The following is a 19715-nucleotide window of genomic DNA, read 5'->3' as shown; positions in this document are numbered from 1 at the left end:
TTTCGTGTCCAACCCTGCAAGTAAAAAGATAAACAGAATCTAAAATATCTCCAATTGCTTGTACACAGAAAGGGTCTTTTATTAGCAAGGTTTAAATTTTTTTTTCTGTCTCCAGATAGACTAGAGCATAAACATTTCTTTGTAAAGAATCGAGGAAGGCTGAGAGGATGGGTAGAAAATGGCATCCGGATAATCAGTTATCCCAAGATTCTGCACATGACCTGCTAAAATTTGGACTTTAAAATTCTTTATGAAAACCTTTCTCATTGTATTTTGATGGTAATACCTATAGTTATTATTGTAGTGGTTTCTTAAAACAGCTATCCATTTATGAATGAGATAAAAGACAAAATAGGAATAGATGATATAACTGACTTATATCCTTATATCTTTCTCCCTACTGTATCGATATGGAAACTGTATATGCTTTACTAGACCCTGTCAACATAAGAACATTCAAACCTGTAGAAAATTTTATGAATTTGTTAGAATTTATTTGAGCTAAATAGAGGACATGCCTGGAGGCCAGATCAAGGGACTGAGAAAATGCTCTCTTGAGAGTGGTCTAGAGCAGTGGTTCTCAACCTTGGCTGCACATTAGAATCACCGGGGAATCTTTTTAAAATCCTGATTTCTGGGCCTCATCCTCTGGAAATTCTGTTTCTTTGTTACTAATGTTGTGTCCCCACCCCATAACAAAGAAACAGAATTTCCGGAGGATGAGGCCCAGAAATCAGGATTTTAAAAAGATTCCCAGGTGATTCTAATGTGCAGCCAAGGTTGAGAACCACTGGGCTAGGGCTTGGTTCAGTATTTGATTCATTTACTTTTAAATATATTTCCTGAGAAAAATAAATGTAGACATCATGGGTTTCAAGAAAGTCTCTATTAGATGAATTAGGGTACATTTGAATAGTAAAATTGTATGTTGCCCTATAACATTCCTTAGCTGGAAGAAAATAGGTTTTAATTGGCTGATTAGATATCCTTACCATTTTTACAGAAGCTTTACTCTGAGGGAGAGGGCAACTTAATTGGGTGGGGCTAAGAACAGATAAAAGTAGCCCCAATATCTACAAGGGCCTTAGTAGTTTCCCCTTTTATGATCATTTCAATTTCTTCTCATTGGTCATAAGAAGAGGAAATGCCTTCTCCTAATCCTCAGAGTAGCTTTATGCTTACTCCTGTCTCCTTACTTTTTCTAAATTCCATTTCAATTTTCTACAATCCTTCTTAAGATGATTTGCCTTTTACAGTAAAAGTAGATTCCTTCCCCCCTTTTTGAAAAAGCCTTCTAGGAGGTCTGGCCTGATTGCTTTTTTGCTGAAATTATAAATTCATGGTTTTAGTATCATTATCTTTGTCCTTCCTAAACCAATAAGTATATTAATTGAAATAGGTCAGAATAGCGAGAATCATACATTCTCATTCTTAAATCAAACTCCTTGGTGAACCCATCAGGATCTTGGAGAGAGTGAAGAAAACCTTTAGCTAGATTTCTTAATTCTGTTCTAGTCCAAGGAAGTTAAACAATTGCTGGTCCCTCCTCACCCCCACTGCTGAAACTGGCTTTTATTTAAAAGGAGATGCCAGAATTTCTTTTCTATTCTTTCTTTTTTTCTGGTCTACCTTGATCTAGCTCTCTATTCTGAGTCTCTCCTAGCTCAGTAGGGAGTGATGGTGTGGGAGGTGTAGAGGAGTGAAAAGGGAGAAGGAAGAGAGGATAAGTCTGGACAAGGAAGTTCTGAAAAGCATAGGATATAGAGGGGCAGTTGGAGAAGGGGGGATCGTGGTGTTGGCATAGAGCAGCTTTGGGAGCCTTTTTTTTTTTTTTTCAAATATATTTTATTGACTTTTGATTTTTACAGAGAGGAAGGGAGAGAGATAGAGTTAGAAACATCGATGAGAGAGAAACATCGATCAGCTGCCTCCTGCACACCTCCTACTGGGGATGTGCCCGCAACCCAGGTACATGCCCTTGACCGGAATCGAACCTGGGACCTTTCAGTCCGCAGGCCGACGCTCTATCCACTGAGCCAAACCGGTCCCGGCTTTGGGAGCCTTTTTAAGTTCTGAGACAGGCTCTGTAATTTTCTTGTTAACTTCCCCTGGGAAGATAATTTACTTGTGCACTCATTTAAAGGCGTCTATTTGCCAATTGAGGTGTTTTTCATTCATAGAGTTTGATTTTAGAGCTTGCTTTATTTTCAATTGAGCACACAGAAATTAATTCAGAGGTGTCAAAGAGACCTATTTTGACCATATTAAGCTGATACCACTTTTAATTAAATCTTCCCATGTCTGTAGCTACTTGCAAGTTAAGACTTCATATAAATTGTACATATAGTTTGCAGGAATATTAATAGGGGGTTCAGGGTATCTTGGGGCTTGTTGGCTGCGGAGGCATGATTTCTCACATTAATTTTAGTTTTCTTTTGAGATCTACAGAGTCTGAACAAACGTCTAGTAGTATTTTGTGGTGGGTTGAAGTGTGCTGCTTGTGGGTTGAGCTCTGAAGGACTGTCTCTTGTCAAGTTGCTGGAACCCTTTTACATGTCTCCATTTCTCTCCCTGACTGTCTAATACAGCATTAGGACTCGAAGAGCTAAGCAGCCAGCCTTTGTGTGCACATGCCCTGATGAATCAATTACGTAATTACAAAGTCTTGGAGTTCCCTGTGGGGCCACCTTGCACCTTGAGCATTCCTCAGGCACTCCCACGGAGATTCCTAGTCACCTAAAGCCCCGATATTGGGGCGCGGGGCCGGGGGTGGGGGGCATGGTATGTGCCCCTTATCTTTGGAGATGAACGAGTTCAGACTCTTATTTGCCCAGCAAAAAAATTGTGTTCAGATCCCCAGTATTTTGATTGAAAAGCTGAAATCAGAAACAGTTGTCCATTTTTTTTCCCTCCCGTTCCTGGGTTATCTCAGCCCTCATCCATTAGTGCCACCTTGAGGATTTTCTAAGAATAGTTCAAAAAAGTTAAGACCGACCTCAAGTGAGGGAGGTCCAGGATTCCAAAAGAAAACTCACCCAAGCTCACCAGATAGGAAGCAGGGTGCCAGTGGGGCACAATGGACCCCTGCTGGTACCTAACACTGGCTATGGGTCTGCAGGTTGGTCCTGGGTGGACTTCTTTGGAATCCTATCGACTGTGCCAAGTAAATGTTGATGAAAATATATCTAACATATAGAAAAGTTTTATAAGAGTTTATTTAAGGCAAAATTTTGAAAACATGTCCAGAAGCAAAATCTCAATAAATTGAGAAAATGCTCTGGAGAATGACAATCTTCTTTCTTCCTTCCTTTCTTTCTTTCTTTCTTTCTTTCTTTCTTTCTTTCTTTCTTTCTTTCTTTCTCTCTTTCTTTCTTTCTTTAGCAGATTTTATACATTTAGAATAACAGGAGAAAATGTAAGAGAGGTTACATTAACTCTATTGGAGAAGAAAATGAAGTGGAGAAATGTCTAGGCCTGGATATAAAGCAAAATGGATACGCACATCCTTCTTTTACGTTGGTGGGCATGGGAGTTAGCATTTAGCATTTACAGCACATAGAAATGGGCAACAAGGTAACAACGAGGAGTTTCGTGGTCTTGTGCTCTGGTGCCAGCGGTTGTGCTTTCGAAGAATCTGGAAAAGAAAATTACTCTGACCTTTTGAAGCTTTATTAACCTGGATGCATAAGAACAATGGACAGGACTCACTCAAGGTAAAGACTGACCTTTGCTAAGAAAGCTATAGGCCTGGGAGGTGCCTACCTATGATGACCTGTCCAGTTAGGAATTTATGATGAGACCAACCTGTGTGCTTACTTTTGGTTATGGAGTTTATAACACCTGCCATGCGGCTCCACTTCTAGCTTTGAATAGCAGGACAAGAGGAGCTGTTTGTGACAGCTCAGCTTTTTCTCTGAGGGCTTGGACCTCGCCTTGTCCTTGGGGATTTTCCTAATGGGGGGTATGTGAGAAAGTACCGAGGTGAGTCCTTCTTCCCCAACAGAGAGATGAAAAATAAGGAGAGAGAAAGAGAGGAAGAGAAGAGAGACAAAAGGGGAAGAGAGAGATAGAGAGAGAATTGCTCTGCAATATCTGCCTGGTAGAAGTCTCAGAAGCAGGACTCTGGCCTCCCAGCTGTCACAAACACAGTCCTCAGCCAGCAGGTCGGCACACTAACCCTATTACTCATGGAGGAGTTAGAAAACAAACCTTGGGGATGTTAGCTCCAGAGCTGGAAGAGCTGGTTCCTCCACCCTGGAGGCCTGAATCAGCCACCAGGCTGGGCTTTGGTGGAGAGTGTTGGGCTGACAAAGCCTCTGGCACTGGAGCAAGGGGAGATGCTATTGAATCTGGAGATAAACACATGTTGTTAGTTGTTCTGCCACCTGCCAAAACATGCCCTTTGGGCTTGTCAGTTTCTTGAGGGAAATACTCCACCAGAAGAGCTCAATGACTCAGTGAGCATTATGACACCCAGGCTAAAGCCGGGAAGGAAGAATCAAGGGCATTGTCTAAACACAGAGCCTGAAGAAATGGAGCCTGTTGACCTGCCCAGAGTGACTCATGACTATGTGATGGGTGGATGGCCTCTATTGCTCCTTCCAAGCTCCTCCTACAGCACTGGTGTTGGTTTTCTTCATTCCTTTAAAAAAAATGTTTATTTATTGGTTTTAGAGCAAGAGGAAGGGAGAGAGAGAGGAGGGGGACATCAATTTGTAATTCTATTTATTTGTGCATTCATTGGTTGCTTCTTGTATGTGTCCTCATCAGGGACCGAACCCACAACCTTGGCGAATCTGGACAATGCTCTAACCAACTGAGCTACCCGGCCAGGACCTCTTCATTGTTTTAACCTTGGTTTTTGCCTGTTGTGGATAAGATCTCCCAAAGGAGCTGTGGTAGCAAGAACTACTGGCAATAATGGCACTGTGGCAGTGAGCTTGTGTTAACTGTAATGCCGACAATATCTCCTACTGGAACCATTCTAGTGACGGGACAGCTCAGCAGAGGTTGAGGATTAGTACGCAGGCTCATCAGTAGTCAGTGATGACGGTTTTTCTGCTTAGACCCCAAAACTGAAATTCACAAGGCCAGCCCAAACTCGCCCAAAGCAGTCACTGGGACTCTCACAACACCATCACGCTTCATCTTATATCTTGAGTTACCTTCCCATATAGTCACATTTATGCAGGAACTACGCTCCCTTATATAAAAAGCAGCACTGGTGCCCTTGAGTGAAGTGTAATAACTCTTCATTCTCTGGGAAACATACTAGCATTTCAGCAAACATTGAAATGGGGGGAAAACATTAGACTGAAGTCGCTCCTAGTTTTAGGACAAGCTAATTCCACTCAGGGCTTCTACTTGTGAGTAATCATGTTACCGGGGAGGGGATGTGGCCCTGAGCAGGTCTGCCTAGGGCCAGCCAGTAATGGGTGGATTCTTGACTTCATGCGGGAAAAATGTCACAAATCCAGGTGAATTTTAGAGGATGTTTATTAAAGTTGCGGACAGTGAAACAAGAAAGGGCTGGGAAATGGGCCCAGGCTGGTCCGCTTTGGCTCACTAAGGAGTCAGAGAAAAGGAGGCCTTGGGGACGGGTTCAGGGGGTTTGCCCAGGACGAACTGCCACTGCCCATTGCTCCCCTGGTTGCAAGCCTCGTGGGTGCCTTAGAGTTTAGGACAGTGATGGCGAACCTATGACACGCGTATCAGAGGTGATACGCAAACTCATTTTTTTGGTTGATTTTTCCTTGTTAAATGGCATTTAAATATATAAAATAAATATCAAAAATATAAGTCTTTGTTTTACTATGGTTGCAAATATAAAAAAAATTTCTATATATGACACGGCACCAGAGTTAAGTTAGGGTTTTTCAAAATGCTGACACGCCGAGCTCAAAAGGTTTGCCATCACTGGCTTAGGAGATGCATGGCTGTGGGGAAGGAAGTGGTGGGGGAGGGACGGGTGTGCTCCTGGGAAGGAGCGAGCATACACTGGGACCTTCATTTTGCTGGCTTCAGAGGCTGGTGTTTAGGGGAGCTCTTAGGGGAGGATCGAAATAGAATATTCATCAGCTTTATGCTGATGTACCAAAAGGAGATTTATTCTTGTAACTTCATCTGTCCTTGGGTGTGGCCGGCAAATGGCACTAATGGATTCCTGCTCTCTGTCTCCCTGAGTAGGGTGATTTAAGCTATTTACCTTCTGGCTGGGGAGAAGTGCGAACCATTTACTCTCAAGTGTCCCTGCTTTAGGGAAGACAGGGTTTACTGATGGCTGCCAACTGCTTGGCATCTAGATTTTCTAGATGGCTGTCTACTGCTGTTGAACTATCTGTCCCAGTTTCCCTATTTCGCTTGTCCTGGCTTACTGGCCTCTCTCAACCAGGTGGAGTAAGGGGCAGGAATGCATCTTGGACTTCCAACTTGATTAATAACAACTGTGACCTGAGAAAGGAAGGGCAAGTCCTTCCTCCTGTGACATGTGTTCTGATGGGCAGGCCCTGCTGGTTGCTGCTGCCTCCTGCATTCAGGTGGGGCCTTCTCATCACGCTGACCCAGCACGTGCAGGGCCACTGTCGGGCCTTCCCCCTCCCACAGCAACCTCCGTCTGACCCTCTCCTTTATGCTCCCTAGTGAGTTCACGGTTCTGCACTGAGTGCCTAAGTAAATGTTCAAAATCCTTTCTACAAACTCATTAATAATCCATTGACTTCCTTCCTTTTAAAAACATCTTCCGAAAGCCAGACTGATAACCGGCTTCCTGATTGCCTTTAAAAGACCCCAGGTGGCCTTGACCTTCCATAGACAATGGCTTTAGTAGCAAAGTGCCTCTAGAGATGCAGCTGAGGAGTTAGCATTCAAAAGCTCCTAGTTTCCAGAGACAAAGGGAAGGCATTCAGGAGAAAGAGATGAGCAGAGGTGCACACACCCCCTTAGTGTGGCAAGACTGTCTCTGGGGAGAATGAGCTGGAATAAATAGAAGAATAGGTGACGTAAAACTGGTTGTTGAGAAGAATCAGGAAGAAGTCATTTTGTGTCAGAAAAATGAGATGTGTGGATGATAGGACCACATACTAACCTGACAAGACCTGCATGGCGGTCTTGCAAACTCAGAGACCTAAAGTAACCACAAAGGATGGTCTGAAATTAAACTTTAACTAAAAGCAGTTATGGTGGGTAGTTACATCCTGGGCCAGTATCTTCACTGACAAGGTCAACCTTTACCTTAAGTGAGCCTATCTGATAACATACCCTTGAAATGTCTGGGTAACTTGTAACTTCCCTTTTTCTGGACCCTGTGGGGCACAACCTAATGTGCTGGGCGCCAGGACAGAGACCACAAATTCCTTCATTGTTATCATGTTAATTGTTCCTACACCTACCTAAGTATGTGCCTATCATTTTACTTTTTATCCAATCCCAGGGGTTCCCCCTCCCCATTCCCCACCCTCCCTTTGCTTTCTCCCGCCTCTCTAGTCTATTCCCAATGGATTTCATGTAACCCATCTACGACCCTTCCTTTGATTGCAATGTATTAATATAGATGTAACCTGCCATTCTCCAGAGCATTATCTCAATTCATTGAGGTTCTGCTTCCTGGCAATTGTCGACAGTTTGGCTCAAATAAACTCACACAAATTCTTTACAGGTTTCAATGTTTTCATGTTAATAGATGCCTGTAGAAGTGACTTTAGTTTTCTGTAGAACAATGCCAGCCATATATTTTTTGGGGATTAGATATCTGGGTATAGAAATTCCCCCTTTAAGGGGGAATTAAGCCTAATATATTAAGTGTCCAGTTGTCCGTTCAACCAATCAAAGTGTAATATGCTAATGATATGCTAGATCTGCTCAACTGCTTGCTATGACATGCACTGGCCACCAGGGGGAAGACAGTTGACCAGTAGGTTAGCTTGCTGCTGGGGTTCAGCCAATCAGGACCGAGTGAGACAGTCCGGACATGCCCTGGAGCCCTCCTTCGGTCCCTCCCTGGCTGGCCAACCTCCCGTGTCCCTCCCTGGCCCCAGTTGTGCACCGGTGGGGTCCCTTGGCCTGACCTGTGCTCTCTCGCAACCCGAGACCCCTTGGGGGATGTTGCAGAGTTGATTTCAGCCTGATCCAGCAGGCCAGGCTGAGGAACCCCATTGGTGCACAAATTTGGGCACTGGGCCTCTAGTGTGAATATAAATTACCAAATAAAACAATTAACTAAACCAGTTACCTGGCTCATGAAAAATAATGTCATCCATTCCTTATGTCCTATTCCTGTGGATGGGACAGTAAGCACATCATTAATATTTGGCTTGTTTTCCTCCCATTTAGAGCTTTCAGTGAATAAATTGGTAGTGGCTGTTTTTAAGGGTTCTTAGTGAGACATTGGCCATTATTCTTCCAGCAGTTTCTTCTGTTACTATTTTTTGTTAGTTAAAAACAAACAAACAGGTAATCATTATGAAAAACTTAGGAAGTATAGCTAGAAAAGCAAAATGGGGGAGAAAAATGCATCCAAAATCCCTGTGGCATTTAGCTGTAGATAGTGTAGAATGTATGGTTCACTCACTCTGCTTTGGATTATGGCATTTGATCATCATCATAATCCTAATCCCCATTTCTCAGATGAATAGATGGAAGCTTGGCGAGTTTGGGGACCAGTCTCAGCTGGTAAGCCAGGCAGCCAGGGCTTGATCTGAGGTGGTGTAACTTCAGACAAGCCAACACTTTAGGGCTGGACAGAGCCAGGATTGAAGACTGATGGTCATTAAAAATCACTGAAAACAATTGCAAAGGATAATAATTATATTATTAATAATAATTTATGCTAGCAGCAAAAAAGGTGGCCGAATAGGCAGACCTGTCATGTACCTCATCCCAGGGCCAGACTGGAAATACAAAATTGGAGAACATTCGCCTGGAATTACCAACTGAGGTCCAGCTGAGGAGACTTATATCAAGGAAGGACAGAATACACCTGGAGACCAGTAGGAAGGGCGAGGTCATGGGAGGAGCGGACCCAGCTTCCAGGGGCAGCAGGCGGCGGGCAGGCCGAGAGGAGGAGGGAGCACCTGGCTATGGGAGGGTCTGTTTCCTCAGAAGATAGAGACGGGAACCCAGCTGGGCTCCACAGCCCGGAGCACCGGAGCCGAGACCTGCAGCCCACGTAACACCCAGCAGTGAAAGGCGTCAGGGCTGCTGGCCTGGTGGAGTCTGGAGCCGGTTGTAGAGAAAGCTGCAGTTTCATCTCGTTTGTTTTGTTTTATTTGTTTGTTTTATTAACCCAGAGCACAAGAGTTTTCATTTGCAGCTACTCAGCCAAGGCTTTGGTGCAGGGAGGGAGACAGGGACTGAGGCGCCTAAGGAGATGCTGCGGTGGAAGCACTGCAGGGAGACCTGGAAATACAGCAGCCAGGAACATTTGCTCATCGGCCCCCAAACCGAAATGGCCATTTTTCCTGAGAGGAAGTGGCTGCTCCCAGCAGCCACAGGACAGGAAAAGAAAAAAATGCACCCTGGGTGACACAGCCTGCCCCACCCTCAGGAGCCTGCATGCCACACCCTGTATTTTGTTCTTTTCCCAGGAAACAAAGCTGATGCCAAGCCTCTGGGTTGGAACAGTCGCAGGAGCTCTCAGTGACGGGATTGGGGGAGGACTATCCCGGGAACCAGACCAGCACTTTCCCCACACTAGAGAGCTGATAAAAACCACAGGTTTCCAGCCCACCCCGCTGGTATCCATATGAGGATCTCTGTCCAGCTGAGGGCAGAGTAATACTATGGGCCACTCACGTAGGAGTAGCTCTGGGACAGGGACCCCCCCCCCCCCCCCCATCCCCCGCATCCCTAAAGCCCTTTCAGAAACAGACTTTTGAGTGATTAAGATTGACAGCTGGCTGACAGGCAAAGGCGGGCAGAGGCGGAGCCTGGGGAACAGGGGAAGTTTGCAGACCCAGCCCAGGGCCCCGTGCTGCTAACAAACCTACTTTAGAGGACAGACAGGCCCCTCCTGATTGCAGCCAATAACTGTGGAGACAGACACCAACGGTGGTTCAGCGGATCACTGGGAGCTTCAAGCAGGCTGCTGAAAGCAAAGGGGACAGTGCCTGACAGGGTCAGCACCTGAGGGCCTCGCAGGAAGCCCAGAGTTGGAAGACAGGTGGGAATCGAAGCGAGCTCCCAGGGGGCACCTGACTCTGCTGAGAAGAACACCACTTCATTTTTTCACTTTCTTTTCCTTTCTTTTTTTCCTTTTAAAATTTATCTTCTTTGTCTGCATTATTGATTTGTTATTACTCTAGTCCAGTGGTCGGCAAACTCACTAGTCAACAGAGCCAAATATCAACAGTACTTCTTCAAAATAGACTCGCCCAGGCTGAAAACCGACTTCTGCGCATGGGCCACGAAGTTTCAATCGCACTGTATGTGCGCGCCCGCACGTGGTATTTTGTGGAAGAGCCGTATGTGGCTCTCGAGCTGCAGTTTGCCAACCACGATTCTAGTCTCTGTTGTTTCATTCATATATCTAATTTTCCTCTTCCCTTTTCCTACTCATTTGTTTTCTTTTTTTACTACTCATTATTTTTTCCTCTTTTCTTTCTCTCCTGATTTCTCATCTTTTTCCCTTTTTCTTATTTTAGGTCTATCCGCTTTCTCCTGTATTTTCCTTTTCAAACATTTTTTCTTTTCTTTTCTCCCTTCTTCATTTTAAACCATTTTCCTCCCCCTATTCCCCTAATACTTTATTCTTATTTTCTTTATCTCAGCTCTGCATCTACATATTCCTTCCCCCCCTTTTTGTTTGTGCTTGCTATTGTTTGATGTAGTACGTTCACATTGCTGTGCAGCCATTACCACCACCCATCTCCAGAATTTTTCATCTTGCAAAACTGAAGCTCTATACCTAATTCTTCATTCCCTTCTCCTCCCAGCCCCTTAATTTCAGATGAGGACAGTATTTTTGGAATGATAATGTTCCTTTCTTGTTTTTTATTTTTTAATTGAGTTTATTGGGGTGACGGTTAATAAAATTATATGAACCAATGGTTTAAGGTGTACAATTCTGTAATACATCAGCTGTATATTGTATTGTTTTTACCACCCCAAGTCAAGTCTCCTTCCATCACCATTTATCCCTCCTATACCCTCTTTTACTTCTCCCCACCCTCCTTTTCCCTCTGGTAATCACCATACTATTGTCCCTGTATATGAGTTATTGTTGTTGTTGTTTTCCTTAATCCCTTCACCATTTTTACCTAGCCCTGCAAGCACCCTTCCCCGCCCCCCCCCCCCCCCCAGCTGTCAGTCTGTTCTCTATATACGAGTATGTTCATTTCTTTCTTTTTCAGTTTAAAAGGCCTCACACATTTATTACTGAACCAACCTTCTACTGCAGAAAAAAAATCAACAGAGCAAAACCATGAGTCCATTAATTTTCCAATTAAAAAGCCCCAACTATCCAGACAGTAGTGATCTTTTTAATCATTTAATGGTGTAGGCAACCTGGATACAGCATAAATATGTCAGCCATCTCTCATGTGTGATTCCTCATAAGCCCAGTTTGGTTCTTCTCCAATGTCTCCTCTCCGAGTTGTACCTGATTTTATTACCAGTTTCCATCTGAATCCATTGGGGATGGGCCGATTCTGCTTTTGTTTCTTGTCCAGGAACCTCTTGATCCTGAAAGTCTTGTGGGAAGACATGGTGAAGGAGAAGCGAATGCACGCACCTCGATGACGGAGAAAGAGCTGTGTTCATTTCTTGTTGATTTTTTTTTTTATCCTGGCCTGAGGATGTGTTTGTTGATTTGGAGAGAGAGAGAGCGAGAGAGAGAGAGAGAGAGAGAAGAGAGAGAGAGAGAGAGAGAAGAGAGAGAAACATCAATTTGTACACACCTCACCTGGGAATGGAACCCAAGACCTAGGTATGTGCTATGACTAGAGCTCTAATTGCAACCTTTTTGGTGGATGGGATAATGTTCTAACCAACTGAGCCACCCAGCCAGGGCTCTTGTTGACTTTCTTATATGCAACCCTCCCTGGATCTAGGCAATGCTAGCCATTGCTTTGGGAAATGTTAGAATTATTAAAGTGGAAATGAAAAGAACAGAGTCAAATGTCCAGGCTGTAAGTTCCAAAATAGGGATCGCCTCGCTTTCCATAAAGAACCAGGTTTTACGGGAGACAACTATCTTTCCAAATTCCAAAAGCCCCTGAGAAGCTGGGGTGGCCCCCAGCATGTCCTGACTCAAGATCATCTTGTCTCCACTGCACTTGTCTTTAGGAGATGAACAAAATCCATAAGCATCGGATAATAACTGTTTTTAAAAAATGATTAAGTGCCTGTTGTGGGCAAGGAATCTGGATGTCTGTGTAACCTGGAAGACAAAACAAGGATGGGAACTCAGGTGGCAGTGTCAGCGCACTTAGGAATTAACACCTGCTTTCCCAAGTCTCCGTCCTCGGACTGTTGGAACAGAGACGAGTGACCCTTGCATTTCACGGTGGGGCCGTGCTCTGGCCCACATGCCTGACTTCCAGGTTTCCTCCCGATGCTGAGATCCTGTGACCTGTTTCAAGTGTAGCCAGAGCTCAGGTGCGTCCCAAAGCACAGCCTACCCGTGGAGCAGTAGGTGAGTTTATAGTTTTCAGAGGATGGAATCAGCATGGCCGTGAAATACTGCTGAGAAGGGCCTGTGCTGCTTTCTCTGAGCTTCCATACACAGCAAATTGCAAAGCTCTGGACAAAAACGCAACAATAAACTTTAAAAGCCCACACAGCCCATGACGACTGGTCACTAGTCTGTTGAAATGGAGAAAGAGAAAGATCTCTGAAAGAAATTTTTTCTAAGATTAAATTTCTCAATTGAAAAAGTATGCATCATTTGTATATTAAAACTTTCTATTTTTATTATTTTACCTTATCCTTTTTTTTTTTAAATTTAGCATTATGATATTTTTTAAAATTTTGAGGGGCAATACTGGTGACAGCATTTAGTTGTCGCTGTTTCTCAGTGGTCTCACTTTGTCAGTCTGCGTTCTCTGTGAAATTTTGTCTTCCATGGAACTAACTCCCAGAGTGTGGCGCACAGCAGAGCTTCTCAGGGCTCACAGTCAGAAACACAGAAGCTGCTCTTTGATGGAAAACAGCTTCAGCTACAGCTTTGGGGGCAAAGAGAAGCGAAGTTCACTGTTATTTTTTTACTTTCAAAATGGTATTCTTGCCAAAACGAGGAATGAGAATCTAATCAAGACTTTAGCCCACCTTTGTCCAGTTTTTGGAGGCAAAAGTTAAATGTCACCAGGAGAAAGCGATAAAACAGACCCACACAGCAGAACATTCTACAAAATAGCTGGTTTTGCATTTTTGCCCTGGGGCTGGGTGTTCTCTACAGGCGAGGTCCTCAGTGGGGTCTTCTCTATTGATGGCCTGTTTTGACTGAGTAGGTCCTTCAGCAGCTTCCCAAAACCAAGGTGGGCAGGAACCTGGCTGGGAGGCTGGCTTCCAGGTGCAGAACATTGGAGGAGGGAGAACTGGGAACCCGGGCCAGGTGGCAGGGCAGCCACGCAAAGAGAAGAGACCAGAAACCAGTAAGACTGCTTCCTGGTGAGAGGTGCCTGCCCGACACTCAGGACATTAAGCCAGACAGAGAAGGTCATCGGCCATGGTGCACTGGTCCATGAGTGCTGACAATTCAATGAGCTAATAATAAGTCACTAGGTGAGAAAACTCCACATCAGAGAACCTATAGCATAGACATGAAGAAATACAACTTGACAGAAGTTCCTAGATTTGAGAGCAATCCTAAATTTTTATATGGAAAAATGGCAAAAGTGCCCTAACCGGTTTGGCTCAGTGGATAGAGCGTCGGCCTGTGGACTGAAAGGTCCCAGGTTCGATTCCGGTCAGGGGCATGTACCTTAGTTGTGGGCACATTCCCAGTAGGAGGTGTGCAGGAGGCAGCTCATTGATATTTCTCTCTCATCGATGTTTCTAACTCTCTATCCCTCTCCCTTCCTCTCTGTAAAAAAATCAATAAAATATGTTTAAAAAAAAAGAAAAATGGCAAAAGTGAGTCTTGAAACTGAAAGTTTTCTAAACTATCAATAGACATAACTAAAGATTTTTTGTCTTTCATGATGATGAAAAGATTGAATTTTCTTTTTGTTCTTGCTCAAAGAGTGACATTCTAAAAGCAAAAAAATATATATATTTAAATGCATTATAAGGCATGTCAACAGTTAATTAATAAAAATAATATTTTCTGGGAAAAAAGAAAACCCCACAGAGAACAACACAAATGCAACTTATTTGCTTAGCAAGAAATGCTCTTCTCCTTGGATTTTAACTGTCAAGTGACAAAATCCAAAAATAAATGTGTCACGTCCAATACAGAATATAGAATAAAGATGTTTATTTCAGAATCCTTCATAATAAAAGCCTAATATCCTCAACAAGGAGTTCAACCACGAGTTCGACCAGGAGTTCAACCAGGGGGCAGAGCCAGCTGGCCAACTGCCTGTGACCCCTCTCCCCCACCCCCCACGGCCCTGGCCCTGATCGGCCCCAACAGGGGGAGGGGGTGTGAGGGGGGGCCGGATCCCACCAGTTCACGAATTCATGCACCACACCTCTAGTTATGTATAACAGGGAAAACGCCTGGTTGTCTCATGGTTGGGAGAGTTAGGTCACTGGGCTGTGACAATGACTGTTTCAGTGTTATGCAGCCATTGACACTGATGTTTCTGAAGAGCCTCTAAGAACACTGACAACTAGCTGTCATAATGTTAGCTTCAAAGATTTCATTACATGAAAAATGTCTAGAAAAATAAAACACCAACACTCTCATAGCATCGAATTGTCCTAAAAGCCAAGGGCATTGCCTGACTCCCCGCAGACTCAGGAGCAGAAGGCTCAGTAGGAAACACCTGCTTCTCCCTCCCAGGAGAGAGCTGGTCACAGAGTCACCTGACCTTCAGGAGGCAGCCCTGGCCTCCTAGGGGGACTGCCTTCCCTTCTTGGGAGACAGAAAGCTTATCCGGGCACTGGCTGTGACACAATCCGAGGGCTCACAGAACCTGAGGGTCACTCAGGGGCAGGGGGATGGTATGCAGGCGTGGGGGGAAGAACGTCTTGTAATGCTCTGTGGTCACCCCGCTTGTGGAGACGGGCATCATGGCTGAATGGGTGAGAACCAGGCTCTTGGCCAGAGGCACAGATTCTCTTTAGGGCCTGAGAGTCCCTCAACTTATGAAACACAGACACATATACACACACTTATATACAATATGTACATCACACATACACAAAACACACACACAAACATAAACTTATAGACACTACACCCCCCAACAAACATACAGATACACATATACACACATCCACACACAAATGTATACGCACATATACTTACACAGGTACACACACAGTTACATATATGCACATTCACACACAACACACACATATATACACATATACCTATGCAAACATATAATGCCCACATGTACATATGCACTTATACAATACATACATGCATGTATACACTAATGACACACACATGCACATAAAGAGGTTCTAACGAGATTCCCCAAGATATATTATCTTGGTATATGGTTTGTTTTGACATGAAGACAATGAAGACCCAATCAATTCAAGAAAAACTTTACCTCTCCCTTACTCACCTAAAGGTGTTTAGGTGGGGTGTCGAGGTTGGCCCAGAAAAGGAGATAATGGTTTATCTGGAAGACCTATCTGCATGCGGGCAATCAGCATGCTTTCTTTCTTTTCTTTTCTTTTTTTTTTCTAATATTTTTATTGATTTCAGAGAGGAAGGGAGAGGGAGAGAGAGATAGAAACATCAATGATGAGAGAGAACCATTGATCAGCCCCCTCCTGCATGCCCTCTACTGGGGATCGAGCCTGCAACCCTGCAACCCGGGCATGTGCCCTTGACCGGAATTGAACCCTTCTCAGTGTCACCCTTCAGTCTGCAGGCTGATGCTCTATCCTCGGGGCCAAACCAGCTAGGCCAGCATGCCTTCTTTATTATTCTGTAATTACCTGTCTCCCCTCTGAAGCCACAGGATCTATCCCCTTCCTTAGCTCAATGGCCCAGCTTGCCCTTGGCTCTCATATTTTTATGGGACTTGTAAAAAAAAAAAAAGTAAACAGAGCCATTTACAAATGCAGTTAGAACTGCCTTGCCTGTGTTACTCCTCAAACCTTTGGAATGTTAAAAGGGCAAAAGAACTTTTGGCCTGGACCTAAAGCAACATTGTGTCCTAAAGAACTATTTGCAAGTATAAGGAGAAAGCAGATATTATGAATACCGGGCTGTTAGACTGAAAATTAAAAACTTTTGTTAGAATTCGTGTCTCTGGGTTAGCTTATCAGCACCAACATAAATACCTCCCTTCTGTTGATGTAACTGGTCCCCTCCCCTCCTCAGAAGCACCCCTTGCCTTTGTCTCCTAATCAGAACACTGTTTGGGTTTCTGCCTGAATCGGTGCTTCCTAAAAGCTCTTTTTTTAAAATCAAACACATGCTTCTTGCCTGGCTTTTTGGCCTGTCATTGCTAGGATAATGAGTAATTAAATTTGTTTTTCTCCTGTTAATCTGTCTTATGTCGATGTGATTATTATACCAGCCAAAGAACTTAGAAGGGTAAGGAAAAAATTATTCTTCCCCAACAACACATATTACATTACAATACAAATACTTAGCAGCGGAGGATAAAAGACCCCGGTTGTAGTCAGATGACCTGATAGTCTGAATCATTAGCAATTGAATGCTAACATTTTATCTAAATCTCTTAAACTCACCCCACCCCCACCCCCACCCAGTCCCCAAAGAGTGTGGTTAAACCAAACCAGATGTAAATCTCTTCATTGTAAAATTCTGTGATTTCACTGGGACAATGTGTGTACACGCAGACCCGGGGAAAAGCGCCAAGTCTGAGAATCTACCTCTGAGGGAGGAGGGCAGGGAGAGACTGAAGAAGGGCAGGCCACTCGGTCAGGTGGTTAACAGGGTTTATTAAGGAAAACTGCAGCCGAGGTGCGTCTTGGTGGTGGCTAGAGGAAGAGGCTATCCCACATGCTTCTTGGCGGGAGCTAAAGAATGACGTAGAGCAGGGCAGCCCGGAGGGGGTACTGGCATGACTCATCCCAGATGAGGGAAAACGCCTTGCACACTTGCAGGATAGATGATGACAGCCTGTTCCAGGAACCAGTGTGCCTGGGGCATGAGGGGGGCCGCGGGGGGTTGGGGGGCCCGGGGCGCAGATAGTCTCTGAGGGCATTTACAGGAAGCAGTCTCTGTTCAGGCCCAGATCAAGCTCATGAGTCCGGCAGTGATCCCATCATCATAGAACAGTCTGTCCTCCACAGACAAGACACTTCATCGGCCAAGAGCTGGTCTCGGTCCCTCCTCTGTACCCCTCCCGGGAACACCGCTGGCTGGGGTCACAGCATTCAGCACCTGCCAGGCTGCCCTCACCAAGCATCAGCCCTGAGAGAGACAATGCATCACCTAGGATCCCAGGGGACCCTGCTGTAGTTGTTTGTGAAACTCTTTTCTTGTTGCTCATCCTCACGCCCTCACACGTCTTCACTCCCTTTGAGAGAAGACTTGTCCTTGTGATCAACAGTCATGAGCCAGCAACCCTCTGAGCCTGGGTGGTTCTGGGGAGATTAGCAGCTGTGTCCTGGGGTCACTTCCTGCTCTGCCACCAGTATTTCCAGGGCTGCACATGGAAGGGGGGTGGCTACTCCTTAAAATGCCCTTTCAGGGTCACCTCCCTGTCCACCCTCAGGCCCCGGGGGTTCTGCTGGGACAGACCTCCTGTCCCTGTCCTGGGTGTGTCTGCAAGCTGCTTCCTCCTGGGCCTGAGGGGTTGAGGCTCAGGCCTCTCTCATCAGTTGTGATCTTTGCTTGTAACCATCAAGTGTGACCTCACCCTCAGATTGTGACCCACAGCACAGCTTCCATCCCTCAGGATGCTAATGAGCTGAGCCCCATGACCAGCCTCAGTGAGCAGGTGACCCTCCTCAGTGAGCAGGTGACCAGCCTCAGGGAGCCGGCATAGGTCTGCTTGGCTCAGTGACCCTGTTGTGAGCCTGGGGCTGGAGCCCAGAATAGGTGCTCAGCAAACTTCTGGAAAATGATGCAGCGGAGTATGTGTCTCCTCATGAACAGTTTGGCCTGATTAAGTCCTCAGGAATCCATCTCACATGATCACATGGGACTTGTAAAAAAGTCCCAATTTTACAATGAAGAGACATATAGGTGGTTTGGTTTAACCACACTTTTTGGTGACTCGGAAAAAAATGAGTTTAAGAGATTGGATAAAATGTTACCATTCAGTTGAATTAAAGCTGAAACAGATAAAAATTAAACAGCAAATAATAAAAAAGCTAAACTAAATTCTTAATCCCTCCCTATAGTAACCACTTTAAGATATTTTTGAAATAACAAATATAAAATTCTTCTGAAAATCAATCTGTCATTCTTTCTATCTCCCCTTTGGGGAGTCCTGCTTTGCTGAGTGATGTGAACACAGTGGCAGTCGTGTACATTACTCTGAAGCTCCACTGTTACCTGGGTGGTTCTAGGCTCCAGTTTTATCTTTCTTCTTAAAAAAATGTGGCAATGGGATATAATAGAAAATTTGTCACTTTAACCATTTGAACTGCACAGTGCAGTGGCATTAAGGACATGTCACATTATTGAGCAACCATCGCCACCATCCATCTCCATAACTTCTTTGTTGTTGTTAATCCTCACTGAGGATATGTTTTCCATTGATTTTTAAGAGAGAGTGGAATAGCGGAAAGGAGAGGCAAGGAAAGAGAGAGAGAGAGAGATCGCTGTGAGAAATGGTTGACTACCGCACGTGCTTGACCCAGGACTGGGGACTGAACCTGTAATCCAAGTATATGACCTTGACCTGGAATTGAACCCAAGACCCTCCGGTACACCGGCTGATGCTCTAACCACTGAGCAACTGGCCAGGACTGAAGAACTTGTTTTTGTCTTGCAAAACTGAAACTATCTTTTTACTCTTTATGGATGTCTTCCACTTCTAAGCTCAGATTTCCACCACTCTCGGTGTCACAGCCTCTCTGGACGTAGCTGCTGTTTATGCAGGAGTAACCAGGTCCTGTTTGCTTTTCTGGGGTCACATCATCAGGGTTTAGTGAGATCATATGGACGCTGGACACTGATGGACCAGCTGTAGCTTTATGATGTCAGGGAATCCTGTGATTGTAATTGTAAACCTCTTTCTGCAGAAATCCCACCAAGTCCCACCCTGAGTTCTGATTCTGTTTTGAAGGTCTGGGGTCCAGATTTGGAACCAATCAGAATGCTCAGAAATACTCTCCAGCCCATGCCTTAGAACCTCTGGGTCCCTGGGGTGCTTTTGTCCACATGGGGACTTCAGGCCCGCATGGCAGCTCAAGTGCAGCCAGAGCCCAGAGGGGATGAGGAGCACGCTGTCCAAGCTCATTTCACAGCAACTCTGAGAACAAGGGCCCATGAACGGCTTTTCTTCTGGCCCCTAAGGATTCTCAGTGTGGCCGCAGGAGGTGAGCTGTGGTCTGGTTTCCTCCCTCCTGCAGGAGGTCGAGCCAGCTGCCCACGTGGGGTTTGCCAGGCCGTTTCAGCCTGGCCAGGGATCATAGCTTCGGAGATACGTAATGTCCCTGGAATGTCCCCC

At 45.0% G+C, this 19715-nt stretch overlaps 1 pseudogene; it reads right to left on the bottom strand.

Moving 5' to 3' along the window:
- Positions 1 to 11544: 11544 nt before the first annotated feature.
- Positions 11545 to 11699, bottom strand: LOC138998830 (large ribosomal subunit protein eL39-like; annotated as a pseudogene).
- Positions 11700 to 19715: the final 8016 nt, after the last annotated feature.

This window comes from Myotis yumanensis, unplaced genomic scaffold (genome assembly GCF_028538775.1).
Source record: "Myotis yumanensis isolate MYYU_CA2020_CCGP unplaced genomic scaffold, mMyoYum1.0.hap1 SCAF_21, whole genome shotgun sequence".
NCBI classification, from domain to species: domain Eukaryota; kingdom Metazoa; phylum Chordata; class Mammalia; order Chiroptera; family Vespertilionidae; genus Myotis; species Myotis yumanensis.
The sequence above is the reverse complement of the archived record's forward strand: the minus strand, read 5'-3'. Positions and strand labels throughout refer to the sequence as shown.